Source organism: Rattus norvegicus, chromosome 5 (assembly GCF_036323735.1).
Source record: "Rattus norvegicus strain BN/NHsdMcwi chromosome 5, GRCr8, whole genome shotgun sequence".
Taxonomy (NCBI): domain Eukaryota; kingdom Metazoa; phylum Chordata; class Mammalia; order Rodentia; family Muridae; genus Rattus; species Rattus norvegicus.
In genome coordinates this window covers 80,059,017-80,085,947 of record NC_086023.1, presented here as the reverse complement: position 1 = coordinate 80,085,947, position 26,931 = coordinate 80,059,017, and the positions used below count along the sequence as shown (strand labels likewise).

Here is a 26,931-nt window from a genome sequence, read left to right as displayed (position 1 = left end):
ACATGGGCCATTAGCTGGTTACACGTACACTCCTTAAACTCCTTACCCACGTGCTTTGTCTCGTCATTTCTTAACAGCCTCAGTGCTTCAGTCACATGAACAGCCCACATGTACTGAGGAGTGTTAAGTGGAAGGGACTGGCTGTTGCCTTCTGTTGGGGAAGCATCTTCTCGTTCATTACTAGAAAAGCAGTAATCTATAGCCAGACGTGGTGCTACAACCTGTAATCTTAGCATTCAGGAGGCTGGAGCTGGGGGACTGCCACAGATACAAGACCATTCAGAAACTCAGGAAGCTCAAGGCAAGCCTCTATGTGAGTTGCTGGGAAGACAGATCAGTTGAGAAGTACTTGCTGTGAGGGCTGTGCGGGCTCCAAGCAAGGCCAGAGCAGATGCTCAGAACTCACATTAAAAAAGCTGGTCATGGCTGCCTTTAACCCCAACACTAGGTAGATGGTGGAGACTGGAGGATTGCTGGGACTTACTGGCCAGCCAGCCTACCTGAAATATACTAAGTCCCAGATTCTGAGGGAGACCCTGTCTGAAGGGGATAAAGTAAAAGGAGACAGAGGGAGACAACTGGCACCCTGTTCTGACTCCTGAGTATACAAGCAAAGGCACAGGCATGTGCACATATGTGCACATGTGTCACACACACCGTAATCAACCAAAAAAAGGAAGAGGAGGGGAGAGGAGCAGGAGAAAGAAGAAGAGGAGAAAAGAAAAATAATAATCCCCTAGTCAAGCATTTACCAAATACTTGTAGACCAAGAGGGGCCAGTAGTCATGTCTCATTCAATCTCAAGCTACACCCCCTCCTCCATATTTTAAAGAAACCCACGTGCAGTTTCAGTCCGATGTGTCTGGAGCTCTACAATGCTGTTTCTTCCTCTTTCAACTATTTAACCATCCTCCCTTCCGGTAAAAACATCCAGACCTGTGTAGTGGCATTAATAAGAACAAATGCTCCTGAGTCAGATGGACAGGCTTGGGTTTAAATCTAAGTTCTCTCGCTGACTGGCTGTATGGCCTTGTATAGTTACTTAATTGTAGGGAGCGCCACATATAGATAAAACATGGCGGTGACATCTGCTGGTCGTTTGTGGTTAACACCCACAAAGCACATGTCCTGGCATTTCTCTGGCAAGCTATCAGGCTGGAGTGATATTCATGCTAATGAGGTATTTTATGATCCACCAATCCCTAGAGGGCAAGTATATAGCCATAGCCTGTTTTTGTATTTAAGGCTGGTGCCTTTGTTGCTCGGGGTCCCTGTATCATGAATGAGGTGTTCCTGCAATAAAGGGTGTTGAGAAGAATCCAACGGTGTTGCGTCTTCCATGCTGGACGAGGTGGGCGTTGCAACTGGTGGCCTTTACTGGGACCCGAGGACATCCTCGTGGATTCACAACTCTTCAACCTCAGGACGGCGACGTCGGTAAGTTTCCAGATGGGATAATAAAGCTCCTGGATAAGTGACAATAAAGCTCCTGGATAAGGGACAATAAAGCTCCTGGGTGAGGGAATATAAAGCTCCTGGACAAGGGACTATAAAGTTCCCTATTAGGGACAGTAAAGTTCTCTGGACTAAGCAGAGGCGATGGAAGCCTTGGTTTAGAGGCAAAAAGGTTTGTGGAGCACAGCAATGTTGTTTTCCCCAATTGATGCTCTGTGGGTTGGACTAGCACTTTTGCCTTTTACCCTTTTTGTGTGGTGGTGTTGTTACTGTTTGAATTGCCACCTTCCCGGGCATGAGTGCATTTGCTGGGAAGAGCCCACTAATGATGAGCTACAATCGTGTGTAAATAAACACGTCAGCCCGCCCTGCTCATAAATGGATCGTAAATAAGCTCGTAAAGCATGGGAAACTCACACTGCACCCCGCTCCCGTTTGCTCTTCAGGAGCTTCTTGGTCAGCGTAAACTTAAAATTGAAAGGAAATTTAATTTTATGGACCCCGCTGTAGTGGCGGTGTGTTGGTTGATAGCCAACATTATTTTTTGAAACATAGTGTTTTACCTGTGCTTCTGCTCGAAACCCACACAGTAGGGGGGAGCGAAACTAGCTGTGGAGCTTCTGTAGTGAGCATGGGGACTTCTCAGTCTCACTCAATTTTTCTGACTATTCAAGAGCTGTTTGAAAGAAAAAGGTTAGGATGAAAAGAAGCACTCTAGAGAGATTTCTTAGTGAATGCGATGCCATTGCACCTTGGTTCTCTGTCTCTGGGAATCTCACGGTGGGCAGCTGAGATCAGAAATGCTGTCAGCAGGCTATAAAAAAGGGACGGGCTGTGTTAGAAATGCTAAGGAGGAATGATCTGAAAAGGCTGAGAACGAGGCGGGGGAGGACTCTAAGGAAAACAAGAACAAGAAAAGAATTTATCCATACCTCAAGTAACAGGGTAAGAGAAAAAAAATTCCAGTTCCTGCCTTTAGTGGCCTGACCTTCAACGCTTGCTCACAGAAGGAGAGCGTTCATGAAGAGAAGTTCTTTAAGGGAGCCTGCCTTATCTGCTGGCCTTATTCCAAGAGAGGAGTTGATCTCCAACATTAAGTTACTTTTCCCATTGGTCATCATTAACATGGAGAGTGCCTTTGGTCCTATCCCCTCAGCAGCCAGTTCCTGCCCCTATGGTCAAAATGCCCCAGGTTTGGGGACAGGGGAGTCCCTGAAATAGTTTCAGAAAGAGTCCGCAGAAGACTGTGAGTAACTTTGTTTTCCCAGACAGAACAGGCTTTACTCTATGATGATGAGAGGAGAAAGTCTTGGCACCGGCTCTTCAACTTACTCCAACTGGAGGCTGTGGCCAAGGTCAAGATTAATGTTTTCTTTTCCATGGGCCTTTAGCCCACTGAGACAGTTTGATAAAGGGCTGCTACTGATGTCCTGAAAGTCCCAGGTGAACTGGTTACAATTCTTTTGTCAGCCACTTGATGAAAAGATCATTTAAAAACATTAAATGACTTTCAGAAATTACTAGGAAGCATAAATTGGATTCGACCCTATATTAAAATGCCCAATGTAGAGTTACAACCACTCTATGAGATCCTGAAAGGGGATTCTCAGCTTACTTCACCCCGTGCTTTAACCAAGGGAGCACGATTATCCTTAAGGAAAGTAGAAGAAAGACTGGAAAAGGCAATGCTAAGAAGGTGCAAGGAAAAGGAAGATCTCCTTTAGTGTATACTGAGAATTTTTCATCAGCCTACAGGAGTGCTATGGTAACAAGGACCGCTTCTTTGGATTTATCCCCATATTTCTCTTAATAAGACCCTTGAATATTACCCTTCTGCTGTTGCACAGCTTGCTATGTTAGGTGCAAAATCTTGCATTCAGAATTTTGGTATTGTACCCAAGAAAATTATTATACCTTATACTACAGCTCAGATGGAAACATTGTGTGCCCTGATAGATGATTGGGCCATATTATGCTGTAGTTTTGATGGAGAGTTTGACAATCATTATCCTAAGGATCCTTTGTTACAATTTTTTTCTGAACATCCAGTGATTTTTCCTAAGATCACTGCCTCAGAGCCTTTGTCTGGAGCATTAGATATTTATACAGATGGCTCCAAAACAGGTGTAGATGCCTATATGGTTGATTCTCAAGAAGGAGTATTAATTCAATACAGTCCAGGCACCTGCCAAATTATAGAATGTAATATTGTATTGGAAGTTCTTAAAAGATTTCATGATTCCTTTAATTTAATTTCTGATTCTGCTTATGTAGTTAATGCTGTGCGCTCACTTGAAATTGCAGGGCCAATTAGGTCGACTAGTACTGTATGTCAAATTCTTTCAGAATTACAAAAATTGATTTGTGCCAATAAAATACATTTTTCAGACAACATATTCGAGCTCATACTAATTTGCCTGGTCCCATTGCCAGCAATAACGCCCTGGTGGATGCCAGTACTTGTAGAGAGTTTATTTTTCATGCAGCTCCGGTTGATCTCGCTAGAGATTTTCATCAAAAGTTTCATGTTCCTGCCTTCACTCTTCAACAAAAATTTAAAATCTCTAGAGCTGCAGCTCATGCTGTGATATTTCGTTGCCAGAATTTTGTTCAATTTCACACCCTCCTCAGGTGGGAATTAACCCTCGTGGTCTGATTCTGCTAAAAATTTGGCAGATGGATGTCACACACATATCTCAATTTGGAAATTTAAAATATGCTCATGTTTCTGTTGATACCTGTTCCGCGGTATTATACATGCCACTCTGATGACTGGTGAAAAAGCTCGTAATGCCATTAGTCGTTGCTTAGAGGCGTAGGCAGCCTGGGGAAAGCCTGATAGTCTCAAGACAGACAATGAGCCTGCCTACACTGCAAAGTCCTTTCAGGCATTTTGCCAGACAATGCAGGTCACGCATACTACTGGATTACCCTACAATCCCCAGGGTCAAGGAATTGTGGAAAGAGCACAGCCTACCTTAAAAGAGCTTATACAAAAACAAAAAGGGGGAATTGCCTATGGCAAAACACCAAGAGAACAGTTGTCATTAGCGCTTTTTACTTTGAACTTTTTAATCTTGGACGGACATGGCTGTACTACACTTATGAGTAATGCAGAAGTAAAGTGGAAGGATGCCTTAACTGATGAATGGCGTGGCCCAGATCCCGTGATTTCGAGATCTAGGGGAGCTGTTTGTGTTTTTCCACAGAATCAAGACAATCCAATTTGTGTGCCTGAGCGTTTGACTTGCAAACTGCCTCCTGCTACTCCTGACAATGGAACTATGCACTCTATTATTGCTGGGAATGGTAATCCAGGTTGATTCACTCACTCTGTGGGCTATTGCCAGATCCTGGCCAGTACTTATGCCAGTTCATAGCAATTCTACTGTTTTGCCAACCTTCTTCTCCACCTCCTGTTTGCGTGATGTTCCTTGTATAGTGCCTAATGGAGAATTGTCCCAACGGTATACTGCCACTAATCTTTCTTTGTTGCATACATTATGTTTCACTCTTAAAAATTCCTCCCAGCCTTGTATATGGCTGCGAAGGACAAAATTGGCTAATTGGTTGGATCCTATGAGCAATAGTGCTATGGGCACTGGGACCATCCTGGCTGATTTGAATCAAGTTACCCAAGGAGCCTCTTCAGGCCGTGGAGACACATCAATCAATAATTCTGCTGAGTTGAACATTACAACTTTGATTATGATGCATAATTGTAGTTTTCCATCACGCCTGGGGCAAGGAAATCACACACTGGATAAGTCTACCTGTCGTAGAGTCCTACCTACTTGCTCCCATATCAAACGTTTCCACCTAATTTTTCCCCATGTCAGAATCCATTCCATAGAGCAAAACAATTCCTATGGCGACTTGAATTTTCCCCTCCTCTTGGCAATGTACAGTATGATCGGGGGGAAAATAAGTCTGGCAAGCCTTATTTTGGCCTTGGTATCAATGGGTATTATCAAATGAGCAGGGAGCATACACATCTCTAATTCCTTTTGCCCAATTATTAGGTGAAGACTTTACATTGTATAATATTTCAGTCACTAGAACAAATAACAAAACCAGTTTAGTAAATGTAAAGATTAATGGCCTTTATCAAATGATACTGCCGTTGGAGCTTCAGTATGTGTTAGACCACATTTCTTCTTTCTGATAAGCACTAATGTAAGTGATGATGCTATAAAATGTAACAACTCTGATGTAGTCTGCTATTTAACTGAATACTGGGATGGCACCAATGATACTGCAGTGATGGTCAAGATTCCCTCCTTTGTGCCAATCCCAGTAGAGGCCAACCCAGATAGTTTTCCCACACTTCATTTACTAAGAAGCAAAGGGGATTTTGGTATTATGGCAGCTATAACTTCAGACATTGTACTATCAGCCGCTGCAGCAACACCAGCCGCGATTGCTATGACTAATCAAGTACAGACGGCTGAGACTATCATTCAAATTGTGGAAAGAACAGCAGAGGCATTAGAGATACAAGAACAATTTAATGCCCACTTGACATCTGCCTTTCTATTAGCTAATCAATGAATGGATTTAATTCAAGAACAAATTGAAGCAATATATCATATGACACAGCTGTCCTGCATTTCCTCCCTTAGAGGTTTATGCATTACTTCTTTGCAAGTTAATTTTTCTCAGTATTCTCAAGAGAGCAAAGAAATCTCGAATTATCTGAAAGGAAACTGGTCCATGAAAGTGGAGCAACTATCGAGACAATTGCTGATGCAGATTGCTGTCGTTAACAACACTAGATTGAATCCTATCACGTTTGGAGATTTGACCTCATGGATTACCGATGCTTCCTCCTTTTTTAAAGAATGGGCTGGCATGTTTGCCTGGGGGGCCATTGATCTTTTGGGATGTGGAGTATGTCTATAGCTCTTCTGCCATTTAAAACAAGAGCATGCCAGACACAAAGCGATTGTTTACAAGGCTATGGTCGCCATTGCAAGTCGTGCTTCTCCCAACACATGCCTGGCCTCTTTGAAAAATTAAGAGTTCTCCCTAGATCCTATTTTGTCACTGTCATGTGAACTCATTGTATCCAGAGACGGGCAACTTTCCTTGGGCTCAGACCAACCTAAGACAGGGTCCCGGTGGCAATAGGGTAACACAGTGACAGGAATAGCCAAGCTGCCGAGAGGAACGACCTAAGACAGGAGCAATGACAATATTGACGTGACACCCTGATCTAGACCAGTCATAGACAGAGGTGGCTACACCCCGTTTGAACATACGGGCTGGTCAAATGGTCCTCTGCCCAATTTCTCCCCAATAAAAAGGCACATATAGCCAAGAACGGTGTGTTACAGCATAAGTTCATTTATTGCCATTGGGGTACAAGAGTGGCCTGCCATAGCCGAGTTGGGCACTCTGTGAGACATGTCTGAACTCTCTCAGACCACTACCTCCATCTAATGGCTTCTTTTTTTTTATAATACAAAAAAGGAGGAGTTGTAGGGGCGGCACATATAGATAAAAGATGGCGCTGACATCTGGTGGTAATTTGTGGTTAACACCCACAAAGCACATGTCCTGGCATTTCTCCAGCAAGCTATCAGGCTGGAGTGATATTCATGCTAATGAGGTATTTCATGATCCACCAATCCCTAGAGGACAAGTATATAGCCATAGCCTGTTTTGTATATAAGGCTGGTGCCTTTGTTGCTTGGGGTTCCCGTACCAAGAATGAGGTGTTCCTGCAATAAAGGGTGTTGAGAATAATCCAACAGTGTTGCATCTTCCTTGCTGGATGAGGTGGGCATTGCACTAGATCTTTCTGAGTCTTAGCTAACACTATGGAAAGATGAAAATAAATAGTACATACTAGAGAGTTGATGCGAAGTGGAAATAAACCTATCGCGGACTTGCCTCCTTCTTGAATTCTTTAATTCCCCACATCAAACACTATTTTATGTTTCTAGTTCCAGGGTAAATACAATTTATATGGATACAAAATATGTTCCCATTTATAACTGTGTGTCTTTGTAAGCAGACTCTTGACATCATTTCTACTTGGACCTCCATCAGCAAATATGACTTTGAACAATACCTTTGTTTTTCTTTAATGATGAGATTATGTCCAGTCATTTAAAGTCCAATGTTCTCTGAGGTAAACAGCTGAAGCAGTTCACCTTACTAAGTTAGCAGTTTGCATTCTGAGGTCAAGCTTTTGGGGTGGGAAGCAGCTCCTTTTATAGTGTCAGGTACTATATATGGCTGTTGCTAGGCAACTGTGGGGCAGAACATACCTGGCTGCTGCCAAGTAGCTGTGTGGTGGAGCTTAGACAGAATAGCAACAAGTGCTAGGAATGATGCTTGTGCCATTGCCTCCAAAAGCGAAGGTGTGCTTAGTTGAGGTTCATGGGCATCCTTATTTTGAAACATCAGAAGCCATATAACAAGTGCACTAGAGGTTACTCATGAAGGAAAGAAAAAACAAAACACCAAAACAAACAAAAACCAACTCTACATGAGAAACAATAAAGATAACTCCTCTGCCTAGTGTTTTGAAACCTGACGCCCGTATCCCTGTGTACAGGTGGACGTGAAGGCATCTATGTGCCGTTGACTGATCCACACAGATGCTGGATGCATGAGAGTCGGTGTGATGCTGGTTTCAACCTTCGTGATGTAGGCGCCTCTTGCTTCTGTCTTCCTTTTCTTCTTCTTTCTTCATTACTCATAATTTTCTGTGTTTTCTGTTGCAAATAGTTTTATAAGTTATCTCAGGACTTCTCCCACTGACATTAACTGAACCGAACCATATATAACCACCATTTACAGGTCAGAAACTGAATTGTGCTGGCGGTTCATACAGTTCACCTGAACAGTGGATGCTTCCGTGGACGTTAGTTCTTTTTTAACTGAAGCATGATTAGTGGTTTTAAAATTCAGAATGTAAAAATATTTTGGCCACGGATGTGAAAAACTTAAGACTGGATACCTGAAGAAGTGCTTAGGGCTGGGAGTCACCTCGGTAGTTGATACTGTCTCGAGACATGCTTCCAGAGGGCAGGATGGACAGAAGTTCCCAGCAGCCCCATCGAACAACTCACAACCACCTGTAGGCCAAGTGCCCTTGTCAGGCCTCGGCATGCACTTGCGTGCCTGCGCGCATGCACGCGCGCGCGCGCGCGCACACACACACACACTCATTAAAATTAATATAAATGGAAATATAACAAGAAATGTCAAAAATAGGCTTATTATATGTGTCTATGAAGATGATATGGCAATGATTGGCTTTATCCCTCTTAATTTATTTGATACATAGCAATTCAGAAGTAATTTCATTGTAAGCCTGAGAACTGGTTTTCTGAAGAGGTGATCGCTTTGGTTTTATTTAGATGCAAAGGAACTGTAAATAGTTATCAAATGACTACAAAAAACGGACCTACATGTGATAGAAATTAAAAAAAAGAAAAGAAAAGAAAGTCCAGTCTTAAATACAGTATAAATCTAGTGTCAGAAATTTATTTATAAATAATAAAATAACTATAAGTGTTAGAGTGCAGAGAAGTACCAATCTCTGTGACATTCCGTGTTAATTGGTTGTGGCACTCAGCTTAGTAGCATACAGTTTCATCCATCCACTATGCAATAGGGTATTAATGAGATATATAAAAATATGGAGGAGCCAGTCAAATACTACTGACAAACCAAATAAGGACTGAAACTCTGGAGATAATAGGACGGACCCGATAACCAAACCACGGCCTCTGTAATTACGCATGTGTAGTTCTGTTAAGCTCATCTACAGACTAAAGTGTAAGAATCTTAACCACAGGAAGAAATTGATGCTGGGGGCTCACAGAGCAAGTGCAGCAATGTGTGTAGGGTTGCTCCCTACTGGCCAACCTCAGTGTTACGCTGTACCTACAGCCACATTGCTGAGGCTTCCTTTGTGCATGTTAGGTCTCTGTTAGGTTTCTGCTAATAATTTACAACCAGTAGCTGGAGAGTTGGAGCACAAAACTTGTACTCTTAATCGTCCTTTTTAAGAGTAGAAAAGTCGAGGCTGGAGAGATAGCTCAGTGGGTAAGACCGCTCAGTGTCCTCACAGAGGACCTGAGTTCAGTTTCCGGCATACACAGGATAGCTCGCAACCATCTATACCTTCAGTTTCAAAAGATATGAAACCTTATTCTGACCTCTTCAGGCACGAGTGGTATATGTGGTGAACAGATATACATGCAGCCAAAACACTTATACACATAAAATAAAACTAAAAAAAGTTCTAACTAGACAAGTCAGGACTGGAGAGCTTTGTCACCGGTTAAAAGCATAGGGCTGTTCTTCCAGAGGACTTAGGTTTGGTTCATGGCACCCACATGGTGGTTCACAACCATCTGTGACTCCAGCTCCAAAGGATCCATTTTTAATCTACATTAAAATATTAATCTCATCTTTCATTACAAATGTTTCAGGCTAATGTTTCAACTAAAAGCCTTGGTTACTAGTCTTCTAACCTCAAAGTTACATTCTGTTCTTTTGTTTTTTGGGTGCTGAGGATTGAATGAGGGTGTCATGGTTACAAAGTCACCATTCACCACCAGCGGCCTATACCCCTAATTCTGAAGTTAGATTCTTTTACCGGAGTTACTTTAGATAGTCTTAGGTTTTTCTCCATAAGAAACTATTCTTGGTCCTTTTTTGTGAGTTTGTCTTAGCACTTTTTTTCTGTTCCAGTCTTTTTGTGAATGCTTTCATTACTTCTTACCCAATACAAATCAAATGTAAGTGTCTTCGTGGTATTGTATTAAGTGGGGTTCCCTAGAGGAATAAAAGTTACAGTGTGTGTCTGTGTGTGTGTGTGTGTGTGTGTGTGTGTATGTGTGTGTGATTAGTTTATTAGAATGGTCTACAGACTCTAGTTCACGTAATCTATTAACATAAATTTCAAGAATTCAGGAGTTGTTTAGTCAACAAGGTTGGATGTCGTAGCTGTTTTTCAGTGTATGTCAGAATTCCAAAGTAGGCCCTAACACTCATGAAGGAGTGGACCTGCTAGCCAGGGTAAGAGGAGGCTCTAGGGAGGGATCTTCCTTCTTCCACATCTTCTATGTAAGCTGTCAGCAGAGGGGGTGACCCAGGTTCAAGGTGGATCTTCCGTCCTCAAAAAAATCCAGATGAAAAGTGTGTCTTTCCATCTTCAATTGACTTAGCCACTCTCTCACTCATACATTGGCTAAGGTTTAGTTAATTCCAGATGTCCTTGACAACCAAGAACAGCCATTACAAGCCCACCCCTGATCAATGTGACACACAGTCAGATCTCTTTGTCATGCTTAATTTTCAGGTGGAAGTAACACCCAGGTCATAACTATGCCTGTGTAACTACCCCATGTACAGCCTCAAAGGCGTTATGTGTTTAACAGAGTCATAATTGTACACAGCGTGATGTAAGTATCCCTCATACAACCATAAGTGCATTATAAATTTTATGATGTTCCTTCAAGGGACATTCCTTTGATATCTCAAAATTTAAATATGACAACCACTGATATTCTCTTAATCATTCTGATACTCCATGACAAAGAAATAAAACATGAAAATCTGTACAAACACATTCTTAACAAAATACTGCCCTGAGCTGCGTACTGCCCACCCCCGGACCCCCAGCTCCATTGTCCAGCCACTGGAAATAAAGAAATGAATTAAGCACTTTCTAGAATTCAATGATACCTAAACCACACAAAGACTCAATAAATAAAGAGAACTTCAGACCAATTTCCGCTATGAACATTGATGCCAATATTCTCGATAAAATGCTTGCAAACTGAATCCAGGAACACATCAAAAATATTATTCGCCATGATCATGTAGGCTTCATCCCAGGGATACAGGGATGGTTCAATGTACAGAAATCTATCAATGAAATCCACTGTACATACAAACTAAAAGAAAAATATCACATGACCATTTCACTAGATGCAGAAAAAGTCTTTGACATGATCCAACACTCCTTCATAGTAAATGTCTTGGAGAGATCTGAGATATAAGGTGCATTTCTAAACACAATAAAAACAATATACAGCAAGCCAAAAGCCAACATCAAAAAAATAAAGAAAAATATAAAGCAGTTCCCCTAAAATCAGGGATAAGACAAGGCTGCCCATTTTCTCTCTATCAATTTAACATAGTGCTTGGAGGAAGTTCTCGGTAGAGTAGAAGACAACTAAAGGAGATCAAAGGGGAACAAATTGGAAAGGAAGAAGTCAAGATATCACTATTCACAGATGATGAGATAGTAAACGTATGTGACTCCCAAAATTCTACCAGCTGATAAGCAACTTCAGCAAAGTAGCTGGATACAAAATTAACTCAGAATAAATCAGTAGCCCTCCTTTATAAAACAATAAACAGGCCGAGAAAGAAATTAGGGAAGCAGCAACCTTTACAATAGCCATGAGTAATGCAAACTATGGTGGTATAATTCTAACCAAGCAAGTGAAAGATCTGTATGACAAGAACTTCAAGTCCCTGAATAAAGAAATCAAGGCAGTTATCAGGAGATTGAAATAACTCCCATGCTCATGGGTCAGTAGGATTGACACAGCAAAAATGGCCAGATAGCCCAAAGCAGTCTATGAGTTCAGGGCAACTCCCATCATAATTCCAACACAATTCATTACAGACCTTTACAGAGCAGTTCTCAATCTCAAATAGAAAAGCAAAAACCCAGGGTAACCAAAGCAATCCTGAACAATAAAAGAATCTCTGGAGGAATCACCATCCTGATTTCAAGCTGCACTACAGAGCCAATAGTAATAAAAACTACACTGTGTTGTTACAGAGACAGGTTGATGAATGGAATAAAATCAAAGGTCTGGAAATCATACACACGCACACACACACACACACACACACACACACACACACACACACCCATGGAAACCTTATTTTTGATAAAGAAGCCAAATCATACGATGGAAAAAAGAAGCATCTTCAATCAAATGGTGCTGGCTTAACTAAATGAATGTCTGCATGGAGAAGACTGCAAATAGAGCCATATCTATCACCCTGCACAAAACCAAGTCCAAGTGGATCAATGACCTCAACATAAAACCGGACGCACTGAACCTAATAGAAGAGAAATTGGGGGAACTTCCTTGAACACATTGGCACATGAGACGAATGCCCAAAGAACACCAATAACTCTGGGCTACAAAGCTAAACAGAGAATTCTCAACAGAGGAATCTTGAATGGCTGAGAAGCACTTAAAGGAATTTTCAGTGTCCTCAGTCCTCAGGAAATGCAAAACAAAATGACTCCGAGATTCCTTCTTATACCAATCAGAATGGCTATAATAAAAAACTGAGGTGACAGCACATGCTGGTGAAGATGTGGGGAAAGGGAATATTCACTCATTGCTGGTGGGAGTGCAAACTTCGACAACCACTTTGGAAATCAATTTGGCAGTTTATCAGAAAATTGGAAATGAACCTGAAGTCTCAGCTATATGTCCCAAACATACCCCACTCTACCACAAAGACGCTTGCTCAACTGTGTTCATAGCAGCTTTATTTGTAGTAGCCAGGAATTGGGAATAGCTCAGATGTTCCTCAACTGATGAATGGAAAAAAGAAAATGTGGTACATCTACACAATGAAATACTATTCAGCTATTAAAAACAAAGACATCTTGAAATTTGCGGGCAAATGGATGGAACTAGAAAATATCGTCCTGAGTGAGGTGATTCAGATCCAGAAAGATATGCATGGTATCTAGTCACTTATAAGTAGACATTAGCCATAAAGTGCAGGATAACCATACTACAATCCACAGACTCAAAGATAATTAGGAGGGCCCAAGGGAGGTTTCATGAATCTCACTCAGAAGCAAACAAAATAGTCATCAAAGGGAGATAGGTGGGAGAGGGGTGAGGAGGGGAATGTGACAGGGATCAGGTGTGGGGAGAGGGTGCTGGAGAGGTCTGGGTGTGAGAACAGAAACTGGTGGGGGGCAATTCTGGAAATAGCTGGAGATCTAGGATAAGGGAGGCTCTGGGGAGTCTATAGGGATGACCTACCTTAGACACCTACTAGCAGGGAATATGGAGATAGAAGTGGCCATCTCCTACAGCCAGGCAGGACTTCCAGTGGAGGGAGGGAGACATTAATCCAGCTACTAAACCTAAAACCCAAAATTTGTCCTGCCTCCATGATGTTCAGGGACAAAGATGGAGCAGAGTTTGAGGGAATGCCCGACCAATGACTGCCCACCTTGAGATCCATTCCATTTGAGAGTCAACCCCTGACAGTCTTAGTGATACTCTGCTATGCCTGGAGACAGAAGCCTGGCATAGCTGTCCCCTGAGAGGTTTCATCCAGCACTGAATGGAAACAGATGCAGACACCCACAGTCAAACATCAGGCCGAGCTCGGGGACTCTTGTAGAAGAGCTGGGGATAGGACTGAGCGCTGAGCTGGACAGGGCAAGGTCAGCACTTGCAGACCTACTGTTGTGCTAGAACCTCTTCTGGTACTAAAATCTGTATTAGTCAGGGTTCTGCAAAGGGACAGCACTTATAGAATGAAAGAGAGGGGCTCTAATCTTTACTTCCTCCTTCTGTAATGTAAATTATATTACATCATTTTGAGTTGAGTTTGTCCTTTTTTGGTAGTTTCTGGAGGTGTAGAATTTGGTTGCCACTTGAGGTAGTTACACAGGGGGAATCTACTGTTATAACCTTTGACATTGCTTTTTCACCCAGTGAACTGTAACGTCCTGTTATCATCCCATTGTCTTGCAACATTTTCTAACTTACTTTTGAATTTATCCTTTGAACCGATAGTTATTTATATTTGCTTTATTTAATTTCCATGAATTGCTCAAATAAACTCTGCCCACTACCCCAAGTTCTTAACCCTGGATGACTTCTTCAAAGCCTCTACTGTTGGTTTTTAAGCAATATTAATCCATGACCCTGAGGGCCAGACTCTGTCACACAGACACCCTTATGAGTCCTAAACCATCCACGGAGTCTCTGAAGACAAACACTGTCTGCGTTGATCTTATGAGTATCAATAAAGACACTGTGGCCACCAAGATGTGCTGAGATTCTGGTTAAATATGAGTCGGTAACAAAGGGAATCTTTTTAGCATCTGAACTTAGTGAAAATTGCTTAAAGTTTGCTCAGTCAGTGCTGGATCGAAGGGAGAATCTGGTTTTTACAGGCTGTACTGTCTGGTGTCATTCCCCATATCTAGTCCAGGGGTGATTTTTGGTTTTGTGTTTTAAACTCCTTTTCAGAGAATGGTAGGTTATGGGTTGAAGTGGAAACTTAAAGGTTGTTTGGAAAGTCTGTTGTGTAGGATGTCATACAGGCGAAGGCAGGTACAAGATAGAATGAGGCCTGCCATTGGATGAGAAGGAGGGATGAGGGGAGAAAAGTTTTAGAGAGTTGAGGAGACTGGAGTGAGGCAGAGGAAACAGCGGAGAGAATATGGAGGCTGATGTGAAGATTCCTCTCTGCACATTTACAGGTTATGAATATTCTTAATGGATGGATGTGGACAGGGCTTTGTATATTTTTGTATATTTGTATATTTAGGTGGGCAATTATATCTTATCAATTGGATCAGAGGTTATTGTGTTGTGTGTTCTTACATGTGGAGATTTAAATCAAGGACAGTTATGTGGCAGCCAGTGACCCTAAGCTGCCATGGACTTGGGATGTACATTTCTGGCCTGGTGGCAACCTGCCTTGGGAACTGGATGGGAAGAGAGATTGTTGCCAGGCTCAGAGAGTAGTCATAGGCAGTGTGGTATGGGATGGAGCAGAGCGGGTGAGAAGCTTTGCTGACTGAGATGAAGATATCTACCAGTTGTCTTGGGGCACTATGGTGCCGGATCTAGTACGGGGAAAAGAAAGCTTTTTTTATATTTTTACAGCAACACAGGTGGATGGTGTTTTGCTAGGGCAAACATGTGAAGGAATGTTTGACTGAAGCAGACACAGGACAGATGATATTCTGCTAAAGCAAGCACAAGGAAGGACACACTACAAAGGATTCTTTTCTAACAACATGCATGTGTTTGTCCACCTTACATGGCATAGTTGAGGTGCAGTTGTCAGGACTCCATAGAGAGAAATGCACCAAAAAGCTTCTGGTAGAATAGTGGTGTGCTCAGTTTCTTGGCGGACTCGGGCTGATTGGATGCACATGCTGAGGCACGACACATGGTGGACACATGATGCTTGGAGGGTATAAATAGGACTCCACAGAGGGACAGACAGAGCCTAGCGTACTGGTACAGCTGTGCAAAGCTTGTGGGTCTCGAGGCTTTGTCAATCTTCACTTCCCTGACAGACACAGCCAAGAACTTCTGGTGTTCCTGTTAGCCCCTGCTGACTGGATTCTAGGCTGAAGCCTGGCTCTCTCCACTAGGTTGTAACCATTGTTGCTAACTGGATTCTACCAAACTGGACTACTGGTGTATCTGTGAAGTGTTTGCCCGTGGATTGAGCTGCTGCTGCTGACACATGTACTAAACTGCCAATTTCTGGCAACACAGATTGGAGTTGCTCCAAAGAACTTTCTAAACAGGTCTACTTCCCTTATATCCTTTCCTTTTTACTGCCTCTGGTGGGTGGTGGGTTACAAGGAAGGTTAAAGCATTGAAAAATAGGATTTGAAAAAAATTAAAGTTACAGTGGATTGTATTGGCTTAAATATCCCCGGCTCCTGGGAAGTGACATTAGGTTGTGTGGCCTTGTCAGAATAGGTGTGGCCTTGTTGGCAGAAGTTCATCACTGTGGGGTCGGGCTTTGAGTTCCTATCCTCAAGCTCCCCCTTGGCTGCCCACATTAGACAGTCTCTTCCTGGCTGCCTTTGGATCAAGATATGGAACTCTCAACTCTGCCACGTCTGCCTGGATGCTGCCTCCCTGTGTTTATGCTGCTTAGAGGAAAGGGACCCTGGATGAGAGGCCTGGCCTCTCCCCACCTCCACACAGGGAGCAACCCTGAATGAGAATGAGAGTTAAGCAACAGAAGAAACAAGTGCTCCTGCTCCCTGAGTGGGTCACGTGGAGGGTGTGTGTGTGTGCGTGTGTGCCTGTGTGCGTGTGCGTGTGCATGCGTGTACATGTGTGTGTGTTTCTTTGTTTAGGTGACCTGGCAAAGCCAAAAGAATTTGGGTCCCCAACAGGATTGGGCATAGGTCTTAAGCCAGGGGCTTCTCATACCAGAGGAAACTACTGGTCATTACAGGTAAACAGAACTGACAGAGACACATAGAAAGACACACAGACACACAGATGGATTAGGCCCTGAGTTCTGGCAGGCGGTGTTGTCTACACACTGCTTACAGCCTGAATGGTACTTTCTATCATGGAGTGAGTTACAGGATCTGGGGCCCTCTTACACTCCCACTACAGACATAAGTGTTTGGAGATAAAATGAAGGCTAATTCAGAAACTCTGGGTTCTCTTTTCAAATACATCTTAAACTTGTGGGCTCACATCAACCACATTCCTTCATTGACCTACCCTCCTATTTCTAAAGTATAAAGGTCATTTGGGCCAACACAGGCTGATAAGAGTGTCTCCCTTCCATTGAGAAGCACCTTGGAGTCCAGCTTATCAATCACACATATGCCATAATATGCTCCGAGTGAACAGGTCCCTAGACTTAGTAGGCCCCAGGACCTGCTGTGTGAGTGCAGGGAATCAAAGCCAGATCCTGTGGGAGAGAATCCAGTGCTCACTGGAACCATCTCTACAGCCCCTACATCCTAAGTCTTAAAGAGCTCTTCTTTAGGACTCTCTGAGCACATGCTTTAGAACACTGAAGAACAGAAGTTTTGTTTGGAAGAAAACTGCTATATGACAGACACAAGTAGAGTGCACATTTGTGGCCAAGCAGAGCCTCATTCTAGCTCACTGAAGCAGTCACTTAAATTCTGACAATTAGATATATTGGGGAGAAATCTGGAGTTTTCCGATGCTTGACCTGGATTTGGTGCAACCTGTGCATGCCTGGCCTTCCTTCTATGTAGTTGCTGGTCCTTATCCTTACACTTCAGTGTCTACTGAACCACCCTCAGCCCTGATATCTAGTTCTATTAATTTTTTTCATTCACCTAAGAGAGAATTTATTTTTACTACACAAAATGACTTGAAGCACTCATGTCTACCATTCAGGATACCCTTCTAAAAAGATGCAGGCTTGGGGTTGGAGAGATGGCTCAGCGGTTAAGAGCACTGACTGCTCCTCCAGAGATCCCGAATTCAATTCCCAGCAACCACATGGTGGCTCACAACCACCTGTAATGGAATCTGTAATGGAATCTAATGCTGTCTTCTGGTGTCTGAAGACAGCTACAATGTACTCACGTACTTAAAAAAAAAAAAAAAGATGCAGGCTTTCTGCCACTCTGTGTATAGTGCCGGACTTCCACTTGGAGAGAAATTACCAATGCCAATGGATCTCGTATTGCACTTTCTTCACTGAAGAGCAATTATTTGGATATGAAAGCACAATATTCCTAGGGTAATCAATAATCCCCCAATACAAGCATGCACATGTGAACACACAGACTTTGCCCATATTTATGCTCATTGTTCTCTGAAATGAGGATGTTGGGAAGAACCAGAATGAAGTATTTAATCACCTATATTTGGGGCCTACTATTGTGCTACACTGCCTTGTAGATGAAATACTGAGGGGGACGGAACAGGACTAGACAAGTTCTAATGACTGGGCCATGGTGTTGTGAGATGGGATTTAATGAATATGCTGTGAGAATATAAAAGGTTACAGACAATCGAATATTTTCTTTTCAGGGATGGGGTGAGATGGGCCTGTTTTTGTTTTGTTTTGTTTCACTTTGTTTTGACTGGAGAAACTGCTGTGGGTGCTGGGAACTGAGTGTTTCTTCCTCTGGTTGTGAGATTATCCTTTAATGACCAAGCCATCTCCAGCCCAAGAGTATATTTTGTAAGCTTGCTTCAGAGACATCATCTTAAACCAGTTCCGAGTTGGGATTATGATGTGTGAGGGGGATGTCAACTGAGAAAATTCTCCTTCTACAAGGGTACGTGGGAAAGCCTGTGGTGCACTTTCTTGTTTGACGGTTGCCTTGAGAACACTGCCCAGCTCACTGTTGGAGAGGCCACCCTGGGCTGACAGTCCTAATGTTCTAGAAAGCAAGAGGAGCATGCTATGAGAAGCAAGCCAGTAAGCAGTACTCCTCTATGACCTGTTACCTCTAGGTTCCTGCCCTGTATTCCATGAATGGTGAACTCTAAGCTACAAGATGAAATGAACCCTTTGCTTTTAGTCATGGTGTCTTATCAGCAATAGAACCTAGCTAATAGTTTGCAATGGCAGACAGGTCTCTTGAAAACGGAATCATGATGCTGTACAGAACCTTCAGGAATGCTTCCCCACCAAACATTCTTAAGCAGACTCTGTGAGAAGCTGAGTGAGCACAGGTATCTGCTACTGGGTAAGAACAGGGTGTGGAGGCATTTGTCGCAATTCAGTTGAAATCCTCGACTAAGATACTTGTGAATTAGCATTCTGAATATGAAATAAAAACTCATCTGCAACAAGAATCCATCCTTAGTTTTTAATAGCAAACAAGAGAAATAAAGTAGTTACAGTTATGAGTCACGTTAACAAAATCTGTGTTCTACAAGAAAGTCTTCATGAATATCAAAGTTTAATGCCATACTTCAAACTTGTTTTTCATAAATGAGTATAGAAATCTCAGGTCACTTTGTCAAATAACACTGTGGAATAGACTCGGCTATATTTTTAAACTGTGTTAATTTGTACATAGAAAAGTATTTTAATGTGATATATATTTGAATAAGTCTCATGTACATGATAAAAATGTCAGACATCCATGCTGCACTCCTGTGTTCAGTGGTAGCCCCTATTTTCTTCTAGGTTAAAAAACCAAGTTTATTCATATACAAATATACTGGTATAAATGCATATCCATGTACACAGAGGCATAAAAAGACAGACACAGATTCACAGTCTTTGTCCACAGTGAGAACATACTATATACACTGTTCAACAATCTGATTTCTGTACTTAAACGATATAACAAGTAGCATTCACTACAACACATTGCCAGATGTTCAGAACTTAGGGAAAAATTAGGCACTACCTCCAAGTAGAGAGTTGTGATTAATGTCTGTAACACCAGGGAGAGTGAATGCAGGCATATATTTTAGAAGCTATAAAGGTTAAAGAAAAATCTGTGGCTCCGGGTAGAGAGCTTAACAGATGGATATATTTTGGATTAAATTCCTGAGTTTTAAGTTGTTTATTGGTATTAGAATTGATAGAAGCTGTTTGTTTTAAGGAGAGTAAAGAGATTACCCGAATCATGTGGTGATTTTTATCTATGGTTCAGATCTTAGATAGGGAAAAATTAGTCACTACCTTCAAGTAGAGAGTTGTGATTAATGTCTATAACACCAGGGAGAGTGAATGCAGGCATATATTATAGAAGTTATTAAGGTTAAATAAAAATCTGTGTCTCCGGGTAGAGAGCTTGACAGTGTTGGCGCCAGCACCGACACAGTACCGAGAATCGGGCGAAAGCCTACAGGATGAAAGAAACACACACACACACACACACACACACACACACACACACACACACACAGGTTATCGTGTCAAGCCAGGAGAGGAAGAGAGGAAGAGAGAGAGGGAGGAAGAGAGAGAGAGAGAGAGAGACAGACAGACAGACAGACAGACAGACAGACAGAGACAGAGAGAGAGACAGAGACAGAGAGACAGAGGAAGAGTGGAAGAGCGGAAGGAAGAGTGAGAGTGAGGAAGAAGAGTGAGAGTTAGGAAGAAGAGTGAGAGTGAGAGTCTCCTGTAGCTTTATTCACCACTTATATACCCAAGTCTCCAGGTAGAAAATATCTGGGAAGCACAGTGGGAAACCCTGACTCGTGTCTACCTGGCTCGTGACTTAGGTAACGAAAGACCGACTAGGAGACCTTAATTAATTAGGGAGAAATCCCAGAAGACCAGCCTAAATCTCAAGGATAAAGGCTGAGGAAGTAAAAGGCAGAAGTAAATTGACCACCACCCAGGTGTGGTCCAGGTGTGTCGGTTCCACATGCATCAGCTGGGCTCAGCAGAGGTCATGCAGTGGAGACACCGGGTGTTTACTACTTGGTATTTTCTTCCTGTGCCGTAAATACATGGGAGAGGCCTCTGTCCAACAATCCCATGACTTCTTAACTGTGGCCATGCAGTTACAAAGCAGCCAGGCCCAAATCCAATATGGCACTACATGACAGATTGAGACATTTTGGGCTAAAGTCCTCGTATGATGTGTTGCTTATTGATACTGGAATTGATAAAAGGTATTTGGTTTGTTTTATGAATTACCCCGCTAAAGTCCATATGGCTTGTTGATGCCGGCTAGCAAGGGTTTGTGGTTACTTTTGATATCTACCACCACAGGAAGCTCAGATTCTCTTAACGTGGGCTCCATGGGAGTTTTGGGTTAATTTCCTGATATCCCAGAGTACAAAAGCCTATCAGGCTCATTGTTTAGCTTACTTCCTCTTTAAAAAATTGGTTAGTCTTCATGATGGGTGTGACTTTGAGTTTCATGGTTATATTATTACTCTGGGAGACAGTGCAGGATACAAGCTTTTCTGGTTTCAGACTAAGGAACACAGTATTTTGGGAGAAACATTTTGTCTTTGTGTTCTTTTAAAAGTGTGATTAGGCTCTGGAAACCTCACAGAGTCATACTGATCAGATTTGATAGAGGTAGACTGCCTGAAAAATTTATTCAGGAGAATCAAACAAAAAGATATTGTAGAACTAGAGTTTCATAAAGGTTGCTCATTGTCAGAGTCCGGATGTGCAGGGCCGGACATGCCTGAGGGAGAGCCAGAGATAGGACTTGCCAAACCAGCTATCAGCCCCAAGGACACTGACCATCCTTCCTTCCCCAAGGACACCCTCCCCTTCCTTCACCCCCCTGAGTGAGATGAGCTACCCTACCTGCCTGCCGAGCTGCTAGATAACACGTACTCCTTGCTGATGTAATTTTGCGCCAAAAGTAACTGTGCACCATTTGAATTGACCAATCATGTGCACCCTCGCGAATGCCCCTAACCTCCCCTATATAAACCCCCGAGTTTGGAAGCTCAGGGTCGATTCCTCTGTCTCCTGTGTGAGATACGTGTCGACCCAGGATCCCGCTAAGACCCAGGATCTCGTTAATAAAGCTACCTCTTGCTGTTACATCAAGAATGGCTCCTCGTGATTCCTGGGGGCACCCCACCCTGCGATAGGAGCGAGAGACGTGGCTCCCCGTTTTGGGGGTACGCTCTTTCATTTGGGGGCTCGTCCGGGATCGGAGTGTGACCCCCCGGAACCCCAAATGCCACTTGGAGGTACGTAAGTGTGAGTGCCGGAAAGCGGCCGCTGTGTGTGAGTGTGTATGAATTAAGTCCTGTAGTCTGTGTTTTTCGGTACCGGTTTAGTGTCTTGGTGCACTGTCTGGGCAGAAGAAGGATTCCTGCCCTGTGCACGGGTGGAAGAAGGTTCCCCACCCCGTAGAAAGCTAGCTTGAGAGTGTACTGTCTGGGCAGAAGGAGGATTCCTGCCCTGTGCACGGGTGGAAGAAGGTTCCCCACCCCGAAATGGCGCCTGTGAGTAGATGAAGGATTCCTACTCCGAATAGTCTTTTTCTTTCTTTTTTTCCTTTTTAGAAAGCGCACCAGGGGACGCCCCAATCGCGCAGGCTCTGGGACTCGTGAGAGACGTTCCACGAGCCAGTCTTTGTTGGGTCCTGGCTCTGGGACGCGTGAGAGACGTTCCACGAGCCGAATTTTGTCAGGAGGACCCGGCAACGGACAGTCAAAAAGATCTGACTGTGACTTTGGAGGTCATGTTCGGCTGCCTATTTAAGTATAGGCACGGACAAGTGTGCTTAGATGTGTTAGTGTTTGTTGTCTGTATTCTGTTTCTGTGTTTGGTATCCCAGAAGCAGCTAAGGTTAAGCTGCAGTTTGGGCCAGGTACTGAAGGTACCAGGCATCTGTGAAATTGGTTATAGGATGCTTTGTTTTAGTCTTGCTTGTCTGGTTTGTTTTCTGTGGTATTGCCGAGTGTCTTTTTTTGGCTTTTGTTTCGTGTTTGAATTTGGACTGACGACCGTGTTTAAAATCTTGGACTGACGACTGTGTTTGAAATCATGAAACTGTTTGCTTTGTTCGTTGAAGAGTTTTACTTGGTCCCCTTAATGCTTAGTGAGTAAGGAACTTAATTTTGTGGACCCCGCTCTAGTGGCGGTGTGTTGGTTGATAGCCAAAGTTAGTTTTTAAAACAGTGTTTTATCTGTGCTTGTGCTCGCAGCCAGCTGAAATAAGCTAGAGAAGTGAGTAAATATTGCTTGGGAGCAAAGAATCTTAAAGGTAGAGTTTCAGCCGGTATGACACTTAGTGCATAACTGCCTAAAAGATCAGAAATGCTGTTAACAGGCTAAAAAAAAAAGGGGGACAGGCTGTGTTAGAAATGCTACAGGAAGAATAATCTAAAAAGGCTAAGAGCTAGGTGGGGCTATAAGGAAAACAAGAACAGGAAAGGAATTTCTGACATTTGCTCACAGTAGGAGAGCACTCATTTAGAGAAGTTCTTTAAGGAAGCCTGCCTTATCTGCTGTCTTTATTCCAAGGGAGGAGTCAGTCTCCAGCACTAAATTACTTGGAGGTGGCCAAGGTCAGGATTAATGTTTTCTTTTCCTTGGGCCCTTTAAACCCAGTGAGACAGTTTGGTAAAGGGCTACTACTGAGGTCCTGATAGCCCCAGGTGAACTGATTACGATTCTTCTGTCAGCCACCTGGCATCTAGCAACCAGGTTCTAACCATCTCTCCATCCTTTTGTTATTAGTTGTTACTAAAAGCCTAGTGTCATTTGAAGGCTGGTTCTCTTGAGAGGCAAAGCCACAGAGCTGACACTGAAGAGAGATAAATGCTGTTTGCCCTCTTCACAAGATTCTCTTGTTTTCTCACCATCCCATTTGAGATGCTTGTTAGTAACTGTTACAGGTCTTCTTTACCACTGATGAAAGACGGAATCCTACTGGAGACCAGAAAAAAATGTTCCAGACACGGATAGAAGGCCCTCACTTCTGCCTGCTCTCTTCAGACGCCTGAAGGTAGGGAGTGCCAGGTCTGCCGCCAGGCTCCAAGGGTGGGTCTCTGAGGGGCTGGAAAGTGCCCCACCAATCTAGCTAAGATAAGGAAAAGATATGAAGAGAAAGTTAAAGAAACTTGAAGGGTTAAGCTAAGTCACTGAGAGAGTTATTGTAAGTTGCAGAGAAAATAAGTTGATGCGTGGTTCAGGGTCTGTGCAGAAAAGTGGACAGCACCTAATAGCTGTAGAAGAAGATGCAGAGAGACTGAAAAAAAAGAAAGAAAGAAAGAAGGTAAAAAGAGCAGGAAGCTAGGGAAGAAAAGAGACTAAAAGAAGAGGAAGCTAGAGAGCTAAAGAGAGATAAAAGACAAGAGAGGAACATATACTGGCCACAGTAGTTAGGGAACCAAGGAAGACAGTACCTGGCAACAGAAGAGAATTCCTGGCTAAAGATCAGTGTGCCTAATGCAAAGAAAAAAAAGACACTGGGTCAGGGACTGCCCCAGAAAGAACAAGAGGGGACACTGGAGAGCCTCTTGGTCCTAGAGTGCTGGCTATGTACAGAGATAGAAGGGAAGTGTGGATACAGGGACCCAATGCTCTGTGCTCCTATGCCCCCCAGTGGGCCAATATCCAAAGACCTTGAGTGCAAGGGGCTACTGGCAACGAACAATACTTATGGACTGCCCGAAGAACAGTGGACCTTGGCGTGGGCCCGGTAACCCACCCACTAGTTCATAGTCATCCCTGACTGCCCCTATCCCTTGTTCATGAGAAAATTGCTCTCCAAAATGGCTTGCGTGGGCTGAAATGGCTGGGTGAGGCCATGTGTATGCATATCTACAGACTGTGTATGTGGAGCTTAAGACCTGTCTCAGTGCACCAGTACCTGATGCTGGGAGATGTGTGACTTAGTCCTGATCTGCCTGGAACACATCACTCCTGCCAGCCGGGCACTAACAATTATCACCCAATCCAGGACTTAAACTGTGATAGAGTGGCTGATGTTCTGCCTTTGAATAGAGTGTCCCAAAAGATGGGACCACTGGTCAGCTGCCATGGACTAGATTCTCCACCGGTTGGGAACAATCTGGTCACCTTGCTGCCCAATCCGGACCTGGAGCCACCACAGCACGAGTGTCAAGTACTGGCAGAAGCCCATGGGTGGAGGAAAGACCTCTGCGACTGGCTGATTGACCCCTGCTGAAAGCCGAGGACCTTGTCCACAGACGGGAACAGTTCTCTTCATGAATGAAGGTCAGAGACAAGTGGGTGCTGCCATGGTGGACAACACAATGTCATCTGGGATGGCTGAACCTCTACCCCCCCAGCACATTAGCACTTCAGATGCTTTTGCCATCTCTTGGATGCCCTGGTGAAGCCAACCACTGTGAGTACTATTCATTGCTCAGGATATCAGGAGGGAAGAGATTCAGTGGGATGGGGCAATAACGAAGCAGATCAAGTGGCTCAAAAAATGGCTATGCAGTGAAAGACCCCAGCTTAACAGCAGTAACGCCATTTTGCAAGGCTGTACTTAAGATGACTGGTTCAGGGAAAGGTTAGAACACTGAGTACACAGCGGCTGCCAAACAGGATGTGTTTGGTTGAAGGCCTGGCAACAGGACGACTTCGGTTGAGCACCTGACAATGAAAAAAAAGCCCCAGGAGAGGTCCCACACCCTGGTGGGGGGCCGAGTCAGTCGTTATGTTCCAAGAAGGTAGCTAAGAAACTTGCCCCCGGGCTGAACCCTTGGGGGGCCAAGTCAGTCCTTATGTTTCAGGAAGGTAGCTAGGAAACTCGCCCCCGGGCTAAACCCTTGCCACATTAGAATCCACCAATTATATCCCTGTAACCATGCATCTGCTTCTGTATGCTTGCTTCTGCTCCCCAAAATCCCATAAAAAGCCCATCCTTGGTTCCGTGGGGCGCGCCAGTCCCCCGAGTGACTGAAGCGCCCGCAGGTGCCTGTGCCTGTGTATCCCGACAATAAACCAAATCCTCTTGCTGATTGCATCCTGTGGTGTCTCGGTCTGGTCTTTGGAGTTGGAGGGTCTCCATCCCGAGGGAAAGTTCTCCCTGAGAGCTTTTCAGCAGGAGCCTATCCTGGTTGCAGGCCTGCAAGAGACAGCCACTGAGAACTAGGATCGGACTAAGGGATGGCCTCACTTAGAAAAGGCCCAAATTGCTTAAAAGATAAAGGACAATGGCACACTTGAGGGGAAAGCTATACTCCCCAGAGAACAAAGAAAAGACTCACTTTGCCAAATACAGAAATGGACTCATTTAGGAGATAAGAAGTGTGTCCAAGTAGTTAAGGTGTATGTAACAGACTTTAAGATTTTAGCCAGAGAGACAGTAAAAAGTATAAGGTATGTCAATAAGTGAATGCTTAGCAAGCAAACAGGGCAAAGAGACCTAGAGAGTTTAGTGAAAAGTCGAAGTGAACTTCACTGAGATAAAACCAGAAAAATATAATCACAAGTATCTCCTAGTGCTTGTAGATACTTTTTCAGGAATAGATAGATGCTTTCCTCACCAAACGAGAGACGGCCTCTGCAATCATCAAGAAGATACTGGAAGAAATCTTCCCCAGGTTTGGAATGCCCAAGGTAATCTGGTCAGACAAAGGCCCTACTTTCGTTGCCAAGGTAAGCCAGGGTGTGGCCAAGTATTTAGAGGTCAATTGGAAATTACATTGTATTTACAGACCTCAAAGTTCAGGACAGGTAGAGTAAATAAATAAAATTTTAAGAGAGACCCTGACCAAATTAAATTAACCATGGGGACTGGCGCAGACTGGGTGACACTCCTTCCCTCTTGCTCTCTTCAGAGCAAGAAATACCCCTTCCAGATTCAGCCTTACCCCCTTTGAGATCTTATATGGGGCCTCAGCTCCCCTGACTGTATTAGATGATGTTACTGAACCAACATGTCATAGTGCCATAGTAATAATGATTTGTGTGCCAGGCTGAAAGACCTTCAGGTGATACAGAAAGAAATCTGCTCACAGCTGACAGCAGCCTATGCCCCGGAGACCCCTGAGACATCCCATCAGTTCCAGGTCGGAGATTGCAGCTACACTGAGCCCAGACACTCGAGCCTCGCTGGAAAGGACCGTACCTGGTGCTGCTGACCACCCTGAGAGCTGTCAATTCTCAGCCCTCACCAGCCGCATACTAGCTGTTGGGGCTGAGAGATGGGACCTAGAGGGAAATTCAGTCATGTTTGTACTGGGTTCTATCAAGATAGGTGTGGGATAGGCTTGATTTCCATTACAAATGATGTAACATTGCATATGTTAGTAC

At 43.6% G+C, this 26,931-nt stretch overlaps 1 long non-coding RNA gene across 3 annotated transcripts in view; it reads left to right on the top strand.

The window, feature by feature from the left end:
• LOC134478990 (uncharacterized) overlaps positions 1–25,639 on the top strand; it is a 34,608-nt gene extending 8,969 nt beyond the window's left edge. For 2 of the 3 annotated variants that reach the window (XR_010051824.1, XR_010051823.1), the window contains exon 2: positions 1,246–25,639. This is a non-coding gene — a long non-coding RNA (uncharacterized LOC134478990). The remainder of the gene's footprint in view (positions 1–1,245) is intronic. The other variant, XR_010051825.1, reaches the window with a different exon arrangement.
• Positions 25,640–26,931: the final 1,292 nt, after the last annotated feature.